At 27.3% G+C, this 22,166-nt stretch overlaps 1 long non-coding RNA gene across 1 annotated transcript; it reads right to left on the minus strand.

Annotated features, from left to right (window-relative positions):
* Positions 1-1,025: 1,025 nt before the first annotated feature.
* On the minus strand, positions 1,026-14,625 carry LOC145102000 (uncharacterized). The gene is made up of 8 exons (XR_013705974.1): positions 14,405-14,625; positions 13,824-13,992; positions 13,498-13,594; positions 13,243-13,291; positions 12,889-12,980; positions 12,584-12,702; positions 11,614-11,754; positions 1,026-1,395 (listed from the first exon to the last, which is right to left on the minus strand). It is a non-coding gene; the product is annotated as an uncharacterized LOC145102000 (long non-coding RNA).
* Positions 14,626-22,166: the final 7,541 nt, after the last annotated feature.

Here is a 22,166-nt window from a genome sequence, read left to right on the forward strand (position 1 = left end):
TATACCTTACATTAATTACACCAATGATGAAACTAACTCAAGCGGTCGGCTAACAAGGAATTTTCTTATATTTTTTATTTAATATAATTTATTGAAATATTTTAATTAACTTAATGTATGAGTACGATTTTTTAAGGTTGAAGTAATTTATTTTTCTATTATGATAAAATTTTCTTAATTAAATTTAAGACTATTATTTCTAATTATCCTCCTACTCATTAGATTAAGACAAATGTCAAAATTAAAGGAGGAGACTAAGAAAACGAATTAGTGAGATCCACATGTCATAATCTTATATGAGTAAGAGGATAAGTAGGAAGAATATTTAATTTTTCTAAAAGAAATAAGAAGAAAATGAGGTGGCCTTGCATGGCACAGAAAGGAAAGGATATAACGCATACATAGATAGCCCTACAGAAAAGCACAAGTGATTGGAATTAATTAACCAATGACTAGGGCAAAAACAGAAACACAAATGCTAAAACTCACACAACAATTACTAAACAACAAATACACATAACAAAATATTTATGCAAAAGGTACATAATTGACATATATATAATAGATCAACACCGGACACATTAAACAATTTCACAACAAACATGAAATTACAATCAAATACACAATCGTTACAAAAATTACTATATAGAAAAAATAAAACATATGATGATTAAATCGGCAAATGATATATAAAAAAAAAATAAAAAATAAAAAAAAAAAAAAAAAACAAACCACTAATATATTTAATGAAGCTAATTAAAACAGGAGAACAATTAGTGATGGAACTTCCATAAATCATCAAGGCTTGGCTTATTAAAACCCACTTATGTCAGAATAAAACAAATATAATTATAAAATCCAACAAACACCACCAATATATTTAATGCAGCTACCATACATAAGCTATTATATATATATATATATATATATATATATATATATATATATATATATATATATATATATATAAACTAGGTGTAAGATAATTAATATATAATAGTAACAGTAATTAATAAGATAATTAATTGATTATGAGACATAAATGGTGATATGATATAAAACAATAGTTTTATAAAAGAAGTTACATATAAAAAGCAAATGACAGTAAAATGAAATTTAGTAGTACATAAACAATTACCCTTTGACATGGTGGAAATAACATTGTATTTTCTTGTATCCAAAATTTATTTTCTATGTTCGGGTTTGAATCGATTACCTTTTGAAATGGTGGACATAGCATTTTGTAGAGGTTTAAAATTGCCAACAACAGGGGTAAATCTGTCTTAAAACCAATATAAGAGATTCAGATTGTAAAAGAAAAATATCATTCCAAATTTTAGACCATCTTTGAACAGCAACCCCTAATATGATCTCAACCAACAGCAAGGGAAAAACCTAATTATAAAATATGTGTAGATTTTAGTAACAATCAAAACAAAAGTATAATCCATGCAGCCTTGGGATAATAACGAAGTATATTATTACCCATGACCCCACACAAACAACTTAATAAAAATTCCAACCCCTAATGTGATATCTGCCTAAGCCGTGTATCAACCAACAGCGAGGGCAAAACTGTCAAAAACTAATTCTATTATATCATTTGTTACATATTTTCTTTTATTCATATACTAAAGTTTCAATTATACACACACAATGGCATGGAAAGGAGTGTTACCACACTTGGTTGTTCTTGTGAAGATGAAGGTTGAATAAGACTAACAATGTTAGATCACTTTACTATTTTACCCCTTTTGAGATAAAAACAGTAAGATATTATGAGATGTGCAACAAAGCTCTCCTACCTTAATTCCTAAAACTAAAGAACGGATAACATTATAATTATTTATATTACAAAAACTGTAATTTTGTTAGAAATAAGTGATTTGGGACAAAATGAAGAGAATTTAAAAGAAAAAATGAATTCTTCATTTTTTTTAAGAAAAGTTAAAGACTTGAAGGGAGAGTTGAAGAGAAAAGATATGAAAAATTGTATGATTCTGTTAAAGAAAAACCTACCCCTAACTTTTTAATATGTTAAAGGTGTCATTGTAAAATTGAATAAAGATATAGATTAAATAGTCCGCCATGATCGAAAGCAAAGAAGACACCGGATGTGACTACATTTGCAGCCTAACTATATATATATGATGGTGAGTGGTGATAAGAGAACCAGAACCAAAGGAGGACCCTAAAATGCATCAAGTACTTTAAAATTTTGATTCCAAGACAACGAAAGTAGAGAAAGGATTCAGATAAGAATCATGTATGAATGAAATATAATCTCAAGAGTGAAATTTGTATAAAAAACAATTTCATTCAATATGAAAAACAATATCACGTTCAATATTGGAAACTAGTCATCTAATAATTCCTTGATTTAAGCCAAATCATATAACCTTTTATAATTATACAGTATTACTATTTATGTTAATATACAAAGGAATCACCAAAATTTTAGTTGACATTATCAGATTGAAATTTAATTGCAATTTTGTGCTGTATAATGTCTTAATAGGTAAAAACATTGAAAATTTTGAAAATAAGAAGCAATTTTGAATGTATGATGACTTAAGTGCAATTTTAAAAACATGATGTCTTAATACGAAAAAGTTTGAAAGTTAAGTGCAATTTTATAATTTATAATGTCTTAATAGTTAAAAAAAAAAATGAAAATTTTGAATGTCTTAATAGTTAAAACAATTGAAAGAAAATTGCAATTTTCCAAGTATAATGTTCAATGTCTTAATAGGTAAATAATTGAAAATTTTGAAAATAAGATGCAATTTTGTAATGTATAATGTCTTAATAAGTAAAACAAATTGAAAAAATTAAAAGAAAAATGCAATTTTCCAAGTATAATAACTTTATAGGAAAAAGTTTGAAAAGTTAATGCAATTGTGTAATGTATAATGTCTTAATTGGTAAAACAAATTGAAATTTTTGAAAATAAGATGCAAATTTTAAAGTATGATAACTTAATATGAAAAAAAATGAAAGAACAATGCAAATTTCCATGTATAACGACTTAACTGGAAAAAGTTTGAAGGTTTAATGCAATTTTGTATTGTACATTGTCTTCATAGGTAAACAAAATTGAAAATATTGAAAATAAGGTGCAATTTTCAAAGTGTGATGACTTAATATGAAAAAATTGGAAGAAAAATGCAATTTTCAAAACATAATGTCTTAATATGAAAAAGAATGAAAGTTTAATGCATTTTTGTAATGTACAATGTCTTAATAGGTAAAACAAATTGAAATAAGATGGAATTTTTAAGGTATGATGAAATAATATGAAAAAATAGAAAGAAAAATGCAATTTTCAAAATATGATGACTTAATATGAAAAAATTGGAAGAAAAATGTAGTTTTCAAAACATGATGTCTTAATGTGAAAAAGTTCGAAAGTTTAGTGCAAATTTGTAATGTATAATGTATTAATAGGTAAAACAAATTGAAAATTTTGAATATGTGATGCAATTTTTAAAGTATGACTTAATATGAAAAATTGAAAATTTAACACAATTTTGTAATGTATAATATCATAATAGGTAAAAAATGAAAATTTTGAAAATATGATGCAATTTTTAAAGTATGATGACATAATATGAAAAAATAGAAAGAAAAAAGAAATTTTCAAAACATGACGTCTTAATGTGAAAAAATTTGAAAGCTTAATGCAAATTTGAAATGTATAATGTCTTAATAGGTAAAACAACTTGAAATTTTTGAAAATGAGATGAAATTTATAAAGTATTATGACCCGATATGAAAAGATTGAAAGAAAAGTGCAATTTTCCAAGTATAATGACTTAATAGGAATTTTTTTATTGAAAAACTAATGTTATTTTGTGATGTATAATGTCTTAATTGGTAAAAAAAAATGAAAATTTTGAAAATAAGATGCAATTTTTAAAGTATGATAACTTAATATGAAAAAATAGTAAGAAAAATACAATTTTCATAGTATAACAACTTAATATGATCAAATTGGAAGAAAAATGCAACTTTCAAAACATGATGTCTTAATGTGAAAAAGAATGAAAGTTTAATGCATTTTTGTAATGTAAAATGTCTTAATAGGTAAAACAAACTGAAAATTTTGAAAATAAGATGCAATTTTTAATGTATGATGATTTAATACGAAAAAATTTTAAAAAAAAGTGCATTTTTCCAAGTATAATGACTTAATAGGAAAAATTTTGAAAATTTAATGCAATTTTGAAATGTATAATGTCTTAATAGGTATAAAAAAATTGAGCATTAGATGCATTTTTTCAATTATGATGACTTAATATGAAAAAATGAAAGAAACTAGAAAAGTGTAATTTTCCAAGTATAATGACTTAACAGAAAAATTTTGAAAATTTAATGCAATTTTGTAATGTATAATATCTTAATTGGTTAAAAAATTAAAATTTTGAAAATATGATGCAATTATTAAAGTATGATAACTTAATATGAAAAAATTGAAAAAAAAAATGCAATTTTCAAAAAATGAAGTCTTAATGTGAAAAAGTTTGAAAGTTTAATGCAAATTTGTAATGTATAATATCTTAATAGGAAAAACAAATTGAAAATTTTGAAAATAAGATTCAATTTTTAAAGTATTATGACTTAATATGAAAAAATTGAAAGAAAAGGGCAATTTTCCAAGTATAATGACTTAATAGGAAAAAATTTGAGAAGTTAACACAATTTTGTGATGTATAATGTCTTCTTAATAGGCAAAAAAAATGAAAATACTGAAAATATGATGCAATTTTTAAACTACGATAACCTTAATATGAAAAAACTGAAACAAAAAAGCAATTTTCAAAACATGATGACTTAAGATGAAAAAATTGGAAAAAAATGCAATTATCAAATCATGATGTCTTAATGTTATAAAGTTTGAAAGTTTAATGCAAATTTGTAATGTATAATGTCTTGATAGGTAAAACAAATTGAAATTTTTTAAAATAAGATGCACTTTTTAAAGTATGATGACTTAATATGAAAAAATTGAAAGAAAACGCAATTTTTTAAAATAAGATGCAATTTTGAAAGTTTAAGGCAATTTTGAAATGTATAATGTCTTAATAGGTAAAAGAATTGAAAATAAGATAAAATTTTAAAAGAATGATGATTTAATATGAAAAAATTGGAAAAAAAAAATGCATTTTTTAAAATATGATGTCTTAATATGAAAAAGTTTGAAAGTTTAATGCAATTTTGTAATGTACAAAGTTTTAGTAGGTAAAAAAATTGAAATTTTCAAAAATAAAATGCAACTTTTAAGTAACGACTTATTGGAAAATGCAATTTTCAATACAAAATATTTAAATATGAAAAAGTTTGAAAGTTTACTGCAATTTTATAATGTAAAATGTCTTTAAAAGTTAAAAGAACTGAAGATTTTGAAAATAAGAAGCAATTTTTATATGATAACTTAATATCAAAAAATTGAAAGAAAAATGCAATTTTCAAAACATGATGACTTAATGTGAAAAAAGTTTGAAAGTTTAATACAAATTTGTAATGTATAATTTCTTAATAGGTACAACAAATTGAAAATTTTGATAATAAGATGCAATTTTTAAAGTATGATGACTTAATATGAAAAAATTGAAAGAAAAGTGCAATTTTCCAAGTATAATAACTTAATAGGAAATTTTTTGAAAAGTTAACGCAATTTTGTGATGTATAATGTCTTAATAAGTAAAAAAATGAAAATTTTGAAAATAAGATGTAATTTTTAAAGTACGATAACTTAATATGAAAAAATAGAAAGAAAAATGCAATTTTTAAAATATGATGACTTACTATGAAAAAATTGGAAGAAAAGTGCAATTTTCAAAACATGATGTCTTAATATGAAAAAGTTTGAAAATTTAATGCAAATTGTAATGTATAATGTTTTAATAGGTAAATCAAATTGAAAATTTTGAAACAAAAAAAAGTTTATTTAATTCAATTTTCAAAATATCATGCCTTAAAAGAAAAAAAATGAAAGTAAGATGCAATTTTGAAAATTTGTTTTCTTAATATGAAGAAATTGAGAGAGAAATGCAATTTTCAAAGTATAATGTCTTAATACAAAAAAGTTTATTTTATGCAATTTTCAATAGATCATGACTTAGAAGAAAAAAAAATGAAAGTAAGATGCAATTTTCAAAATGTGTTTTCTTAATATGAAGAAATTAAAAGAGAAATACAATATTCAAAGTATGATGTCTTAAATGGTAAAAGATTGAAAGAAAAAATGCAATTTTCAAAGTATGATGTCTTAATAGAAAAAGTTTAATTTATGCAATTCTCAAAATATCATGTCTTAAAAGAACAAAAATAGAAAAAATTGAAAGTAAAATGCAATATTCAAAATGTGTTTTATTAATATGAAGAAATCGAAAGAGAAATGCAGTTTTCAAAGTATGATGTCTTAAGTGGTAAAAGATTGAAAGAAAAATACAATTTCCAAAATATGAAGTCTTAATACAAAAAAGTTTATTTTATGCGATTTTCAAAATATCATGCATTTAAAAGAGAAAAAAATGTAAAAAATGAAACTAAAATGCAATTTTCAGAATATGTTTTCTTAATATGAAGAAATTGAAAAAGAAATGCAATTTTCAAAATATGATGTTTTAATAGAAAAAGTTTATTTTATGCAAATTTCAAAAAATCATGCCTTAAAAGAAAAAAACTAAAATGTAAAATGCATGTTTCAAAATGTTTTTTCTTAATATGAAGAAATTGAAAGAGAAATGAAAATTTCAAAGTATGATGTGTTTTGACAATTTAAAGAAATTGAAAGAGAAACAGATAAAATTTTGAAAATTTAATGCAATTTTATAATGTATAATATCTTAATTGGTTAAAAAATGAAAATTTTGAAAATAAAATAAAATTATTAAAGTATGATGACTTAATATGAAAAAATTGGAAAAAAATGCAATTTTTAAAAAATGATGTCTTAATGTGAAAAAGTTTGAAAGTTTAATGCAAATTTGTAGTGTATAATGTCTTAATAGGAAAAACAAATTGAAAATTTTGAAAATAATATGCAATTTTTAAAGTATGCTGACTTAATATGAAAAAATTGAAAGAAAAGTGCAATTTTCCAAGTATAATGACTTAATAGGATTAATTTTGAAAAGTTAACGCAATTTTGTGATGTATAATGTCTTCTTAATAGGCAAAAAAATGAAAAGTACTTAAAATAAGATGCAAGTTTTAAAGTACGATAACTTAATATGAAAAAACTGAAACAAAAATGCAATTTTCAAAGCATGATGACTTAAGATGAGAAAATTGGAAGAAAAATGTAATTATCAAAACATGATGTCTTAATGTTAAAAGGTTTGAAATTTTAATGCAAATTTGTAATGTATAATGTCTTAATAGGTAAAACAAATTGAAATTTTTTAAAATAAGATGCACTTTTTAAAGTATGATGATTTAATATGGAAAAACTGAAAGAAAATGCAATTTTTTAAAATAAGATGCAATTTTGAAAGTTTAATGCAATTTTAAAATGTATAATGTCATAATAGGTAAAAAAAAATTGAAAATAAGATACAATTTTCAAAATACCATGCCTTAAAAGAAAGAAAGTGAAAAAAATGAAAGTAAGATGCAATTTTCAAAATGTGTTTTCTTAGTATAAAGAAAATGAAAGAGAAGTACAAATTTCAAAGTATGATGTTTTAATAGAAAAAGTTTATTTTATGCAATTTTCAAAATATCATGCCTTAAAAGAAAAAAAAAATGAAAAAAAACGAAAGTAAAATGCAAGTTTCAAATTGTGTTTTCTTAATATGAAGAAATTGAAAGAGAAATGCAGTCTTAATAGAAAAAAGTTAATTTTATGCAATTTTCAAAGTATAATGTCTTAAGTGGTAAAAGATTGAAAGAAAAATACAATGTCCAAAATATGATGTCTTAATACAAAAAAGTTAATTTTATGCGATTTTCAAAAAATACGATATCCAAGACTGAAAGAAAAATACAATGTCCAAAAAGTTTATTTAATGCGATTTTTAAAAAATGATGTCTTAATGTGAAAAAGTTTGAAAGTTTAATGCAAATTTGTAGTGTATAATATCTTAATAGGAAAAACAAATTGAAAATTTTGAAAATAAGATGCAATTTTTAAAGTATGATGACTTAATATGAAAAAATTGAAAGAAAAGTGCAATTTTCCAAGTATAATGACTTAATAGGATAAATTTTGAAAAGTTAACGCAATTTTGTGATGTATAATGTCTTCTTAATAGGAAAAAAAATGAAAAGTACTTAAAATAAGATGCAAGTTTTAAAATGTGTTTTTTTTAATTTGAAGAAATTGAAAGAGAAATGCAATTTTCAAAATATGATGTTTTAATAGAAAAAGTTTATTTTATGCAAATTTCAAAATATCATGCCTTACAAGAAAAAAAAAACGAAAGAAAAATGCATGTTTCAAAATGTGTTTTCTTAATATGAAAGAATTGAAAGAGAAATGCAGTCTTAATAGAAAAAAGCTTATTTTATGCTATTTTCAAAGTATAATGTCTTAAGTGGTAAAAGATTAAAAGAAAAACGCAATTTTCAAAATATGATGTCTTAATACAAAAAAGTTTATTTTATTCGCTTTTATAAATATCATGCATTTAAAAGAGAAAAAAATGTAAAAAATGAAACTAAAATGCAATGTTCATAATGTGTTTTCTTAATATGAAGAAATTGAAAAAGAAATGTAATTTTCAAAATATGATGTTTTGATAGAAAAAGTTTATTTTATGCAATTTTCAAAATATCATGCCTTAAAAGAAAAAAACGAAAGTAAAATGCATGTTTCAAAATGTGTTTTCTTAATATGAAGAAATTGAAAGAGAAATGCAGCCTTAATAGAAAAAAGTTTATTTTATGCTATTTTCAAAGTATAATGTCCTAAGTGGTAAAAGATTGAAAGAAAAAATGTAATTTTCAAAATATGATGTCTTAATACAAAAAAGTTTATTTTATGCGATTTTCAAAATATCATGCATTTAAAAGAGAAAAAAAATGTAAAAAATGAAACTAAAATGCAATTTTCAGAATGTGTTTTCTTAATATGAAGAAATTGAAAAAGAAATGTAATTTTCAAAATATGATGTTTTGATAGAAAAAGTTTATTTTATGCAAATTTCAAAATATCATGCCTTAAAAGAAAAAAACGAAAGTAAAATGCATGTTTCAAAATGCGTTTTCTTTATATGAAGAAATTGAAAGAGAAATGAAAATTTCAAAGTATGATGTGTTAAGTGGTAAAAGATTGAAAGAAAAAAGTGCATTTTCAAAGTACGATGTCCTAATAGATAAAAGTTTATTTTATGCAATTTTCAAAATATCATGCCTTAAAAGAAAAAAAAAATAAAAAAATGAAAGTAAGATGCAATTTTCAAAATGTGTTTTCTTAATATGAAGAAATTGAAAAAGAAATGCAATTTTCAAAGTATGATCTCTTAATAGAAAAAGTTTATTTTATGCAATTTTTAAAATATCATACCTTTAAAGAAAAAAAATTATAATAAGATGCAATTTTTAAAATATCATGCCTTAAAAGAAAAGAAAATGAAAAAAAGGAAAGTAAGATGCAATTTTCAAAATGTGTTTTCTTAATATGAAGAAATTGAAAGAGAATCGCAATTTTCAAAGTATAATGTCTTAACACAAAAAAGTTTATTTTAAGAAATTTTCAAAATATCATGCTTTAAAAGAAAAAAAAATAAAAAAATGAAAGTTAGATGCAATTTTCAAAATATGTTTTCTTAATATGAAGAAATTGAAAGAGAAATACAATTTTCAAAATATGATGTCTTAAGTGGTAAACGATTAAAAAAAATGTATAGAATACTATACTTGGAAGATTTTTAAACTAAATGCATAGATGTGAATTTTTTTAGAAGTTTTCATGTTGTAAAATAAAGAAAAGTGAAATTTAAATGCTGAAATTGGTATGATGTTTGAAAATGCAAGTTGCTAATTTTAAAAAACTAGAATGCTATAATTGGAAGATTTTTCTAAGTAATGTTTAGATAAGAAAAAAAAAGTTTGCTGTTTTCCTGATGTAAAATAAAAATAAAAATAAAAGTGTAAATTGAAATCTAAAAATGGTATGATTTTTGAAAATGAAAGGTGCTAACTAAAAGAAAACTGAAACTAGAATGCTATAAGTGGATGATTTTTAAAAGTAAATGCATGGATGAGAAAAAAAAAGTTTTGACATTTTCATATTCTAAAAGAAATAAAAGTGAAAGTAGAATGCTAAAAATAGTATGATTTTTGAAAATGCAAGATGCTAATTGTAAAAAAACTAGAATGCTATAATTTGAAGATTTTTCAAAGTAATAAATAGATGAGAATAAAAACATTGATGTTTTCATGTTGTAAGAAAAGGAAAAGTGAAAGTAGAATGTTAAAAATGGGATGCTTTTCTAAAATGCAAGGTGCTAATAATAAAAAACTTAAAGTAGAATGCTATAATTATTACTTTTCAAAGTAAAATGCATAGATAAGAAAAAAAAAAGTTTAATGTTTTCATATTGTAAAAGAAAGTGAAAGTTGAATGCTAAAAATGGTATGATTTTTAAAAATGGAAGTTGCTTATTGTAAATAAATAAATAAATAAATAAAATAAAATAAAAAACTAAAGGTAGAATGCTATAATCGTAAGATTTTTCAAAGTATATGCATAGATGAGGAAAAAAAAATTTGATGTTTTCATGATAAAAATGGTATAATTTTTAAAAATGCAAGGTGCTAAAAGTAAGAAATTAGAAAACTGAAAGTAGAACGCTATAGTTGAAATTTATTGCAAAGTAAAATGCATAGATAAGAAAAGAAAAGATTTGATGTTTTCATTTTGTTATAAAAAGAAAAATGAAAGTATAATGCTAAAAATAGGATGATTTATGAAAATGCAAAGGTGCTAATAATATGAAAAGTGAAAGTAGAATGCTAAATTTGGAATGTTTATCAATGTAAAATGAATAAATGAAAAAAAAATGTTTGTTTTTTCAATTTGTAACAGAAATAAAATTGAAAGTACAATGTTTAAAAAGGGCTTATTATTTAAAATGCAAGGTGCTATTAATATGAAAATGAAAGTAGAATGCTAAAACTTGAAAATTTTTCAAAGTAAAATCCATAGATCAAAAAAAATTGTTGTTTCAATGTTGTAAACAGAAAGAAATGTGAAAGTATAATGCCAAAAATCGGATTTTTAAAAAATGCAAGGTGCTAATACTATGGAAACTAATAATTGAATGCTAAAAATGGAATAACTTTCAAAGTAAAATGCATAGATGATAAAAAAAAAAATTGATGTTTCAATGTTGAAAAAAAAAAAGTGAAAATACAATGCTAAAAATGGGATGATTTTTTAAAATGCAAGGTGTTGATAATAAGAAAAGTAAAAATAGAATGTTTTAATTGAAAGATTTTTTAATGCAAAATGCATAGATTAGAAAGAAAAAAAAAGTTTGATGTTAACTAACATCCAAGATGTCCATCTTAGAATACAATAACACTATATCTTCATATGATAAAACTTGCATGACATTGATGATGCATAATCATGAAGGAAATAAGATTAGGTGATGTTACCTCATACAAGCAAAGTTATCCAAGTTTTGTTTCTCTTCTTTGTATGCTGTTTGGAGTTCCCTTCATTAGTTAAACTTTCTGTAAAATGTCTAACTCCTCCAAGTGTAGTATATAAAGGGACTGGAATTCCCCCATCATCCCCTGCACAAATTTATGACAAGAAGCTTCATTATAGAATACAATAATACCATGATTATCTGTAAAAAAAATTGGAATAAGGAGCTAATAAAATAGATAAGACAAGTTATTTGCACTATTAACACTGAACAACCAGAAAAAATACACTACATGGATCAAAACGAATCAAGGATATATTGCTCTCATATTTGTTAGTCTTCATTAGTTTACAGGTTTCATGTAGAAGATATATGACAATATAATTTTCCATAAACATAGAGAGAGAAATCTGAGACATAATGAACATTAAAACCCTAGTTGGTGCAGTAAAATACCAAGAAATGGATCCCCTGAACCGGGCAGAAAAATATCCACAGATGGGTAAAAAATCACCAAAACATTTTACTTCTTAATTTATTCGCTTTAACTAAATATACTACTAGAAAAAAGAGTGATCTAATACGGTTGATTCCATATACGATCCCATTCCCATTCCAACCCTAATTAGAAGCCAACCTCCAGCCCATTCCAGCCTACTATATGATTACATTCCCTCCCTACTATATGCACATAAATATGATTCCATTCCAACCATAAGAAAAATAAAATGGGACAACATGAAGTTCATCATGTACTCTTACTCTGTTTCTAGTCAATCTAACAGCACTGTCTTGAAGGAAGAACTCACAATAGTTTGAATTGTGCCTCTTAGATGATACTAGCATTTAACTAGAGTAATTACTCAATTTATCATACATGTATACATGCTTCAAAATTCAAATTGAACAATCTGATTGGACCAATAAGAAGAAAAGTAAATACTGGAACAATAAGAAAATGGATCATATCTTACTTCAACAATGTTTGACTTGGATCAAGGGAAAAAGTTTTGCTTTTGAACTTGGATGAAAGGGAGGGAGTGAATCCAAATTCCCAGTGAATGTTTGAAGTAAATTAATTGGTTGCTCACACCTACAACATCAATAACTTCAAAAGTCAATAACACTTCAAATAGAAAAGTAAATATGCATCAAAAGTCAACACCAATCACATTCCCAGTCTTCTCTTGGTGAAGTTTAATGTTTAATGTTTGGTTTAACTTTTTCTGTCATAAGCCTATAAATTTGGATTTTATATTCATAAGTATGAGAAACACACATCTGGACAGAGTGAATAATTGGAATTATTATGTAACACTTGTATGCTTCAACAACTCTTCCACTCATAGAAGACATAGGAGCAGTTACCACCTGGAGAGATGATTGAATAAGGATCAAAACAGATCAAACAAGGATTAGCACTTATGGTATGGATGTACATAGAACAAAATTCAAAATAAAAAAGTTGATTGGAAAGGTAAACAATAATGGAACACATATCACATGAGATTTTTTTTCATTTGTAATACAGATCAAACAAATGAAAAGAAGTTGGGTGATAGACACCTCAAAGTTTAATTTTTTTTTACAAATTTACTTGGCATTGTAGAAGGCTACAAATTATGGTACTCACAAAATTATATGTTGACGCCTTCGTTATTATTGTCAACTCCCAACATTAGCTGCAATTATAACAAAAGAAAGAGAATGTAACAAATACAAAAGATAACTTGCAGATATTCTTTTTAATCAAAAAATATATCTTTTTGGTTAAGGGTTAAATAAATGTGTAAATTTGGAGTTGGAGGACTTCATCCTGTGAAGGAGAATCAGATTGCAAACAGATGAACAAAAAATGAACTTTTTCTTTAAGTTTATGAAAGAGTACCTGACAAGTGACAATCAAACCATAATCCTTATATTGAGAGTCTTCACAGTCGAGATTGATGTTGATATTGTGATAGTGACAACATTGCTTAGTAATCCTAACAAAGATAGTGACAAAACTTGTGAAATTTCCATCATTATCTTACATTGTCTAAAATTTCTATCAAGAGCACTGGACATGATAATATAGTACTAATACTATCATGGTGGTTTCCAAAAGTTAAAATTTTCTAAGTAGCATTATGGTCTATACCACATATCTTAGAATCCATATCATTATTTACATGTAGCAAACCCTATATATAATATCATTAAACAAAATTATACCAAGAGGAGGGATGTTAGTGCAGCATCAAAGGCACAATTAACTAACTGATCTAGATCAGCTTGACAGGGGATCTTGATTAGCAAATAACTCTTGCATAAAAGGAATACTCCTCCATCTGCTAGCAATATTTAGTTTCCAAAGATGAAAGAGTTCAATGAAGATATAGATCTGCAAACACAACCACAAATATAAGTTAATGATGCATATACACACACACAAACATACAAGAAATGTGCATAATATAGCAAGCTTTCAAATGACCACATATGTGAGGATTTAATCCTAAAGTGTCAAATCCATAGATCTATCCACATAGAAGATAAAAAGAGTCCTCATTCCCTAGAACTCTATTGATTGAAATATATAGTACTCCCTCAGTAGCAACTACCAACTAAGGAATATAAAGGATCATCGGTTACAATCAGTTCGTGCATATGTTGAAACATTAGGTCAATAAATGCATAAGTTCAATTTTAACCAATCTGTGTTCAATCTTACAAAAATTCAACGATTTCTCTGTATCGGCGCACTAATTCTATTATGAATATGAGTGAAGTGTTGATGAACAAGTGAATGTTACCGTTTCAAGCACCAAAAGGCGTTTGTGATGTTTCAAACATTTGCTAATAATCAAAGTAGCAACGAATCAGAGAAGCGTTAAAACAGAGAGACTAGAGTCGTTTGAAGGCATCAAGTTAGTGTTGTCGTCAGGATCTAAGCAAATCGTGGCTTTGGGAAAAAGAAGTGTATAATTGCTTTTCATGTGTTGCTAGCATGAATGTTTTGGGAAGACGATATGGAAATAGCAGTGGATGACCTAGAATTTGGGAAGATGAAAAGAATTTAAAACAACAGGTTAATTCCCGCCTAAATGAACCAAGAACAAAATTGCTATCGAAAAAAATAAACGAATCCACAACGCCTGATAATAAAGTGCAATTAATAGAGTAAACGATAATAAAGTGCTATTAATGAGTAAACGAGCTGTATTTATTGTTTATATAGTACGGTTTTCTATACAATCGTATTATATTTCTGTGTATTCTTTTCTAGTAGTGATATCAATCGATGTTACCTTAAACCATTGATCGTTATGATATTTCAATTCTCAGTAATGTGCAATAGAAGTGTGTGAGATAAATGATCAAGAATAATACCACAGTCGACAGATAATATATAATATCGAGGACTTTCTCTAAAACAAATTTTCAATGCGTCGAAAGAAGAAGATGAAGAGAGAACAGAAACACGGAACAAGAAACTTACCGGAGAGAATCGTCGTCTGAAAAAGGATGAGAAATAAGGCGGCAAATAATCGTCGTCGAAAACAATGAGAGAAAAGGCGGAAGGGATGATGAATTTCGAGGGAAGGGGAATTGCATATATATACGCTTCGTGGGGAGTAGCGTTAAAATTACGTAGTTTCCTTTTTTTTTTTTTACCGTTGCACTGTCTTAATTTTACATTTCTTTTCTATAAATTCCCGATTAAAATCGTAAGTTAGAAAACGCTTAAAGCCTTAAACAACTAAATAGATAAAATAATCTACCATTCTAATAAAACAATCCTAAGTGTCACGTGTAGCTTTTAACAACAATCTCTCTTCAATGTTAAATTCCTAATTTGCCCCTCCATATAATATGCCGATCACATTACATGTGATATTGTAACTAATATCCTATTTTATATGATTTTAAAACTTATCATATTCACTCTAATAAAGTCTCTCTATATAATAATCAACTCCGTCAAAATTCTTTAAAATAAGGAACTAATAATCCTGTAAATAAGGAAGTTTATTACTGATTATCAGTTACTTTTCCCTGTTATTTGTTAAATTTACATATATGCTCCCTATTTCTTTTAATAAGTTTCATAAATGGTCACTATTCATTAAATAAACAAATTCAATTTCCTAAAATTTGAAATTTCGAGGTTACAAAACAATTTACTCATTCCAATCAACTCCCTGAAAATCAAAATCAGGAAGTGATAACCTCTGATATCTTATTTTTTAAATTTAAATTACATTTGAGTTGATTTACTTCCCACTTTTCATCTTAATTCACTTCTATATAACATTAAAAATGTTTTGACTATCAATTTAAACGAACATTTGTCATTCTTCCTTTGCTGAAAACAAGAGCAAAGGTTCTTCAACATTGTCATCGGCGAGATATGTCTTCCAACTATATGTAGTTCTTACTTAAAACCTTTCTATGTTATCCCTTTTGCTCTATTTCTCAATCAAGAACAAAAAATTACTTAAGCTACATATATGTGTTTTGTTTGAGAATATTTTGTTGTCTTGCAAAACATTTTCCAAATAAACATAAAGTAGAATCCACGTTAATGTATTTGTGTGTGTGTGTGTTTTTTTATTTATTTTTTATTTTTTATTTATTTTTTTTTACAGTGACAATGTATGCCTATAACATCAATTTCATAAACGAATTGGATAATATAAAAGATGATTACACGTTAAAAGTTTGTATTATCCATTTGTGGCGATCATTCTCAGATACAAACCCAAATATAATAAAATCACTAGATATAATCTTGATAGATAGATGAGATGGTAAAATCCACTTTTATAATATTGTTTTAATAAGTTATATTTTGGATTCTAATTTAATTTTTTATTAAATTAAATTTTTTTTGTCATACTTGAATAGGATACAAAAATCTGAGCGAGCGTATATCCAACGAATTTTGATAGATTTCAATCAAAACTTAACGTATTTTTGATATTCAAACAAATATTACTATTCATTTTAAAGAATCAATAAAAAAGTCTTTGTAAAATCATAAATGTTATTAATAATTTATTTATTTTGTAAATATTTTTTCCGTGGTTTCCACGAGTTGTAACCTAGATAAATATTAAACATATGCTTCTGCTTTCTATTCATTATTATTATTATTATTATTATTATTTTGCAAGATTCGACTAAGTTTCAGTTACCTAGTACAAGTTTGTGAAAAATATGTTTAAGATCAATCATAATATAGAAGACAGTGATAAGGAAGTTAATAGTAGCGTTTAGGGTTATGTGAGACAATGAGACTAAAGACTAAGATTGTATGCATTTAGGTTAGTACTTAACTGTATCTAAGTGTTTTTATTTTATTTTTCTCAAATCTTTTAATTATTGGAATATTAATTACATAGTAATAGTAAATAAATGTAAATTAAAAATATTCAATATTCTTAAATATGTTGGCGGGTTGAAATCAGGTCGGCAACGCTAACCTAACCATATTTTAAACAGATTAGACTGGTTGATCGTTTAATTAAATGGATTGAAAATTTCAACATAGTCTGCTAATTACTAGGTTGGATTGATGCGTTTAGGTTGGGATTGCCGACACTACTCCTAATTTAGTTTTGTCCAATGATGGATTGACCATTTGCCAAATCTTGAATAAGCTAAATATAAAAAACAAACATTTAGACATGCATGCATGTCAATTAAAAGAGTAAATTACAGTTGTGATCTATGTGGTTTACATTAATATGTAGTTTGTGTCTAACTTTTGGCATGCTCATTCTTGTGTGTTTCTAAAAGTTGCATGTCTCACCCTTAAGAATAACACAATTAATTCATATATGTTAAATTCATTCATGTAAAATGACCATTATATCATTTTATATCTTTTTTACTATATTAATAACTTCATGGACCATTGTATAAAATACTAGAAATTAACAAGCCCTAAACAGATTGGCAACATTCACACAATCAGACTTTCTTGTCTTCCGTGTCGGCAGCCCCAACCTTGGCAACAATTGGTTGGGCTTTTCCCTTTTTACTTAAGACGTTTTGCTCTCTCAACATTATCCATATCTCAACGGCCTTCCCACGACACTGCTACATCCAACACTATCACATGCAAACTTTGGATCTATTACTATCTCTCAACCATTTTCAGACTCATCCTCCTCCATCGTCCTCTCTTTCTCCTATTATTTGTACAAACTACTAATTTTGGTATATAATGGTGTACCCGGGTTGGACCAAGAAGTAAATATCGACTCAGGCAAACTAAAATGCAACAAACAATAGTATTTTCCACTAACATAACAATTTAATCACAAGTTAATATTAATATAAGTCAGACAAAAACCTTGAACAAGCGTATCCCGAAAAAATGCAAGGCACAAATATCCACAATAAACAAACATAAGAAAGTATGAAGCACACAATTGTTCTTACCCCTGATTATGTAAGGAACCGGGTAAGAGGTTGATCTAACTTTTCCTAGGAACCCTATCAAAGCAGACTCGGCCAAAGGAAAGGTAAGGTTTTTTCTTCCTAACTAAGCAACACCCATATCAGTCATCTAACATAGGCATCCGAGAGCAATATTGGGGCAACACCCCTGTTGGGTTTTCTATGCATCAAATACACTCTAAAACTAGGCAACGAAAAAACCGAAACAACGATATACCTAAGTATACATGCAACCTATGGATCTATGGCTTCATGCTAATTACATCAACCCTAGGAAAACTAGAAACAAAGAAGAAAACATACCTATTATGATGCCCTTGATCTCCATGCTTGAGATCTTGAATCTCCATGAAGTTGCTTGGATGAAAGGACCCAAACCATAATCCATCTAATGGTATCACACCCAGTGACACCAAAGAGTAAAATAAAATAACTAGGAGAAGGGTTAATTTCCTAAACCCAAAGGGGTTAGAAATCGTCCCTATAGGAGGAGGAAAAAGGGTTGGTGAATACTTTAAGCCAAGGTGCAAGGAGGAATGAAATCCCTAAGCCCCTTTTTAAAGTTCTCAGGTTTTAAAACAAACTAAACTAAGAGTTTTTAAGCTAATTCATTTGCAAATCTAATGCCTCTCGACTTTGTCTGACTATCAGACTTGGTCTGTGACATTGGCTTATGGAATGAATCGACAAGATTGTCTTTCAATATGACATTGACTATGATGTCTTCACATTTGAGTCACTATCAAATGTGTTAGTACTTACTGAGTATGTGTCTTATGAGCTTATGTAACTTGGGATCCAAACTCGAGGTAAGTTCACCCAAAGTCACAATAAACTTCATAAGGACCATCAATGATTAAATTTAAAAAAAGATGTCACTAATGAATCTCTTTTAGTCACATTGACTTCTTTGCAATTTAACCAACTGCAATATACTCTAAGTTTGTTAAATCCACTATGGTGTATTTCTTGGTACTCTTCCAAACTAAAACTTCACCATTGATTAAAAGCACGAATTCCGACTGCGAACGGAATTGCCTTTGTTAGTGCGAAACTTAGCATCAATGTAACTCTTACAATGATTCTTCCATACTATCAAGATCATCTCTTCTGTCCTCCAAGGACACTTAAGAGTGTTCTTGATCTTGATTTGTCGATTCCCAAAAAATTGATCTAATCCAACTTGACATGCTCAAGGCATACGAGTAATTAGATCTGGTACATGTCATGGAATATATGATCAATCCCATAGCAGAAGCATGTGGGACACGAATCATAACCTCTAGTTGAACTAGGACATTAGCATCGCTCAATGTCATGCCATATTAAGCACGAACCTTTCCAAGTTCTGCATGGCAACTTTCGTTAACATATCATATACTTTGGCTCAATCCAAGGAATCACTTAGGTCTATCTCCATAGATCCTTATTATGTACATGTGTTGTATCTTCGATGTATATCATAGCGAAACAATTCTCATACCAAGCCAAGCTTTTACACTTGCTAAGTTAGAATATAGTTTCTTATGAATCGTACATTATCTATGTACAATACAAGGATGACTATAGTGCTCCCACTAGCACTGACATATATATGGCTTATCTATGTGTCTAGAAATGCAAACTCCTTGAACATTCTCATTGAAACAAAGAATCTAATCACTCCCACTAGCTTTCACATATGTGTGGATCATCTTTATTTCTCGAAATTCATACACTTTGAACTTTCTCATTGAAATAATGATCCATCTTGCGAGATGCTTATTTCGGTCCATAAATGAACTTACTATGCTTACACATCTTTTAAAACCTATCTTGGTTCAATTATGTGTTTGTATCAATCCATAATTGTCTCTACTTGAAGATCCACTTGCACTTAAGGACTAAGTTCAAGTGCTTGATCTACCAAATTACAACATACATGGATTGAATCTCGCTTTCCATTTCCTCCTTCTATGTTGTAGCCTTTAGGGCCTACCATAGCTTCCGATAGCAGGTATACTCTGATTGCTCTATACTAGTGACTCATTTACCTCAGTAATATAAACTCTTATACAACTAGGTTCGTGATGTCTTCTATCATTTGGAAAGCGTGGGAAGCTAAATCCAAGATACGCAGGGCCTTTCGAGATTCTTGCCATAATCGACCTTGTAGCTTACAAACTCAATCTATTGCGTGAACTCAGTAACGTACATTCTACTTTCCACGTCTCGAACTTGAAAAAGTGCCTATCCGACGAGACTCTTGTAATCCCACTCAACGAGATCGAGATTAACGAGAGCCTCAACTTCGTGGAAGAACCTGTAGAGATCATGGACCGAGAGGTCAAGCAAACGAAACAAAGTCGTATCCCGATAGAGAAGGTTCGTTGGAATGCCAAGCGAGGAACTGAATTCACATGGGAGCGCGAGGATCAGATGAAACTGAAATATCCTCATCTCTTTACTTAGTTATTTGTAACTACTTATTTTCTTAAACTCTAATTTCGGGACGAAATTCTCTCTAATAGGGGGGTGATGTGACAACCCGAAATTTCTATCTTATACAAACCCTACATACAATCAAGCATTAACCCCCTTTAAATGGTGTTTACGGCCAAACTTCATGAGTTTGGGCCGTAAACTACACCATGGCCGTGAACTCATGCCATAAGCATGAGTTTACATAATTTTTCCTCCATTCTTTCCTTTCAAGTTCAAGAACTTCCAATTATCTCTCAAGTATCATAAGATCTTCATTCCAATCTTCCAAAAATGTAAGCATTTCTTCTCTTGATTTGTTGTTACAACTCCTTATCTAGTTGTTATACATGATTTCATCCATGAAATCCGTTCTTTTTCATAGATCTTCAAATGTTCTTCATTTCACCAAGAACACCAAGAACACACACTAGTGTTCTTGAGCCTCAAACACCCTAACAAGCTTCTATATTGTAAGTACTCTTTACCTTAGCTTGTGTTAATGATTGAATCACTTAGTTTACCCCCTTGAAATCATCAAAAACTCAAGAACACATGGTGTTTACGGCCAAGGCAATCTCCTTGGGCCGTAAACACTCATAAGTGGTGCAATTGTGCCACAACTCCTTCCTAAGGCTTAGAACTTGGTCTAGAACACTTCAAACTTGAGCTATGGACCTTAAGACACAAAATGGTATTAGTTACGATGAGTTTACGGCCGTAAACTCATTGGGCCATAAGCCCATGGGTCGTAAACTTATAACACTTGAATCAAAGTGTTTTCCATGTTCTAGGGTGTCTATACTTGCTTAATTAGTTGTTTAATCACTAACTGTAATCATATATGTGTCATTATATGTTAAATAGGATTCGTGTGTGCTCAAGTCTTCGCTTGACACTTAGCATCCTTTACCGATCTTACATTCGCATCACTCACTTCAGGTGAGTCCATACCCCTTAACTTATCTTTTAAATGACTTAAATGCTTTTAGGGGGGGATACAAGTAGAAAACATGCTAGTTATATAATCAATCACGTGTGATTTATAACTGTGTTTCAAACAAAGGATTTCTTGTACTTTCAAACTGTATTATCAATCAAAATGCTTTTAAATCATTTTGTAAACTGACATCAAGTCATTAATATTTATTGTTAAACTCTTTAAAATGTATTACAAAACCTCTTTAAACTTATATATTGTCAAAAGCATGTCTATGTATGTATAGTTATATAAATAGTGTTTAAAGGACTTAGGACTGCTAACTCGCCTTATTTCCTTTTCCTTGTTTGTATGTGGACTTAGGGTATCGGTTATTTGTCCAAAGGTCGTATAAATATTAGATATATATCATGTATACATATGTAGATGTAAAAGTACTATCAATCAGTTCAGTACCTTTGGGTAGCAAAGGTATAATTTCATTCATTCAAACTACAGAAATTACTAGTAAACTATAATAGGTATAGTTTAGGCGAATACTATAACAGAGAATACTAGACAGAGAATACTATAACAGAGAATGCTATACAAAGAATACTATACAGAGAATACTATACATAGAATACAATTACTATAACAAGTATACTATAACAAGATTCAGAGATAACATAATGTGAGATACTACTTCATGACACATCAACCATTTT

Source organism: Lactuca serriola, chromosome 4 (assembly GCF_051521515.1).
Source record: "Lactuca serriola cultivar US96UC23 chromosome 4, Lser_US96UC23_V15, whole genome shotgun sequence".
In the NCBI taxonomy this organism is placed as follows: domain Eukaryota; kingdom Viridiplantae; phylum Streptophyta; class Magnoliopsida; order Asterales; family Asteraceae; genus Lactuca; species Lactuca serriola.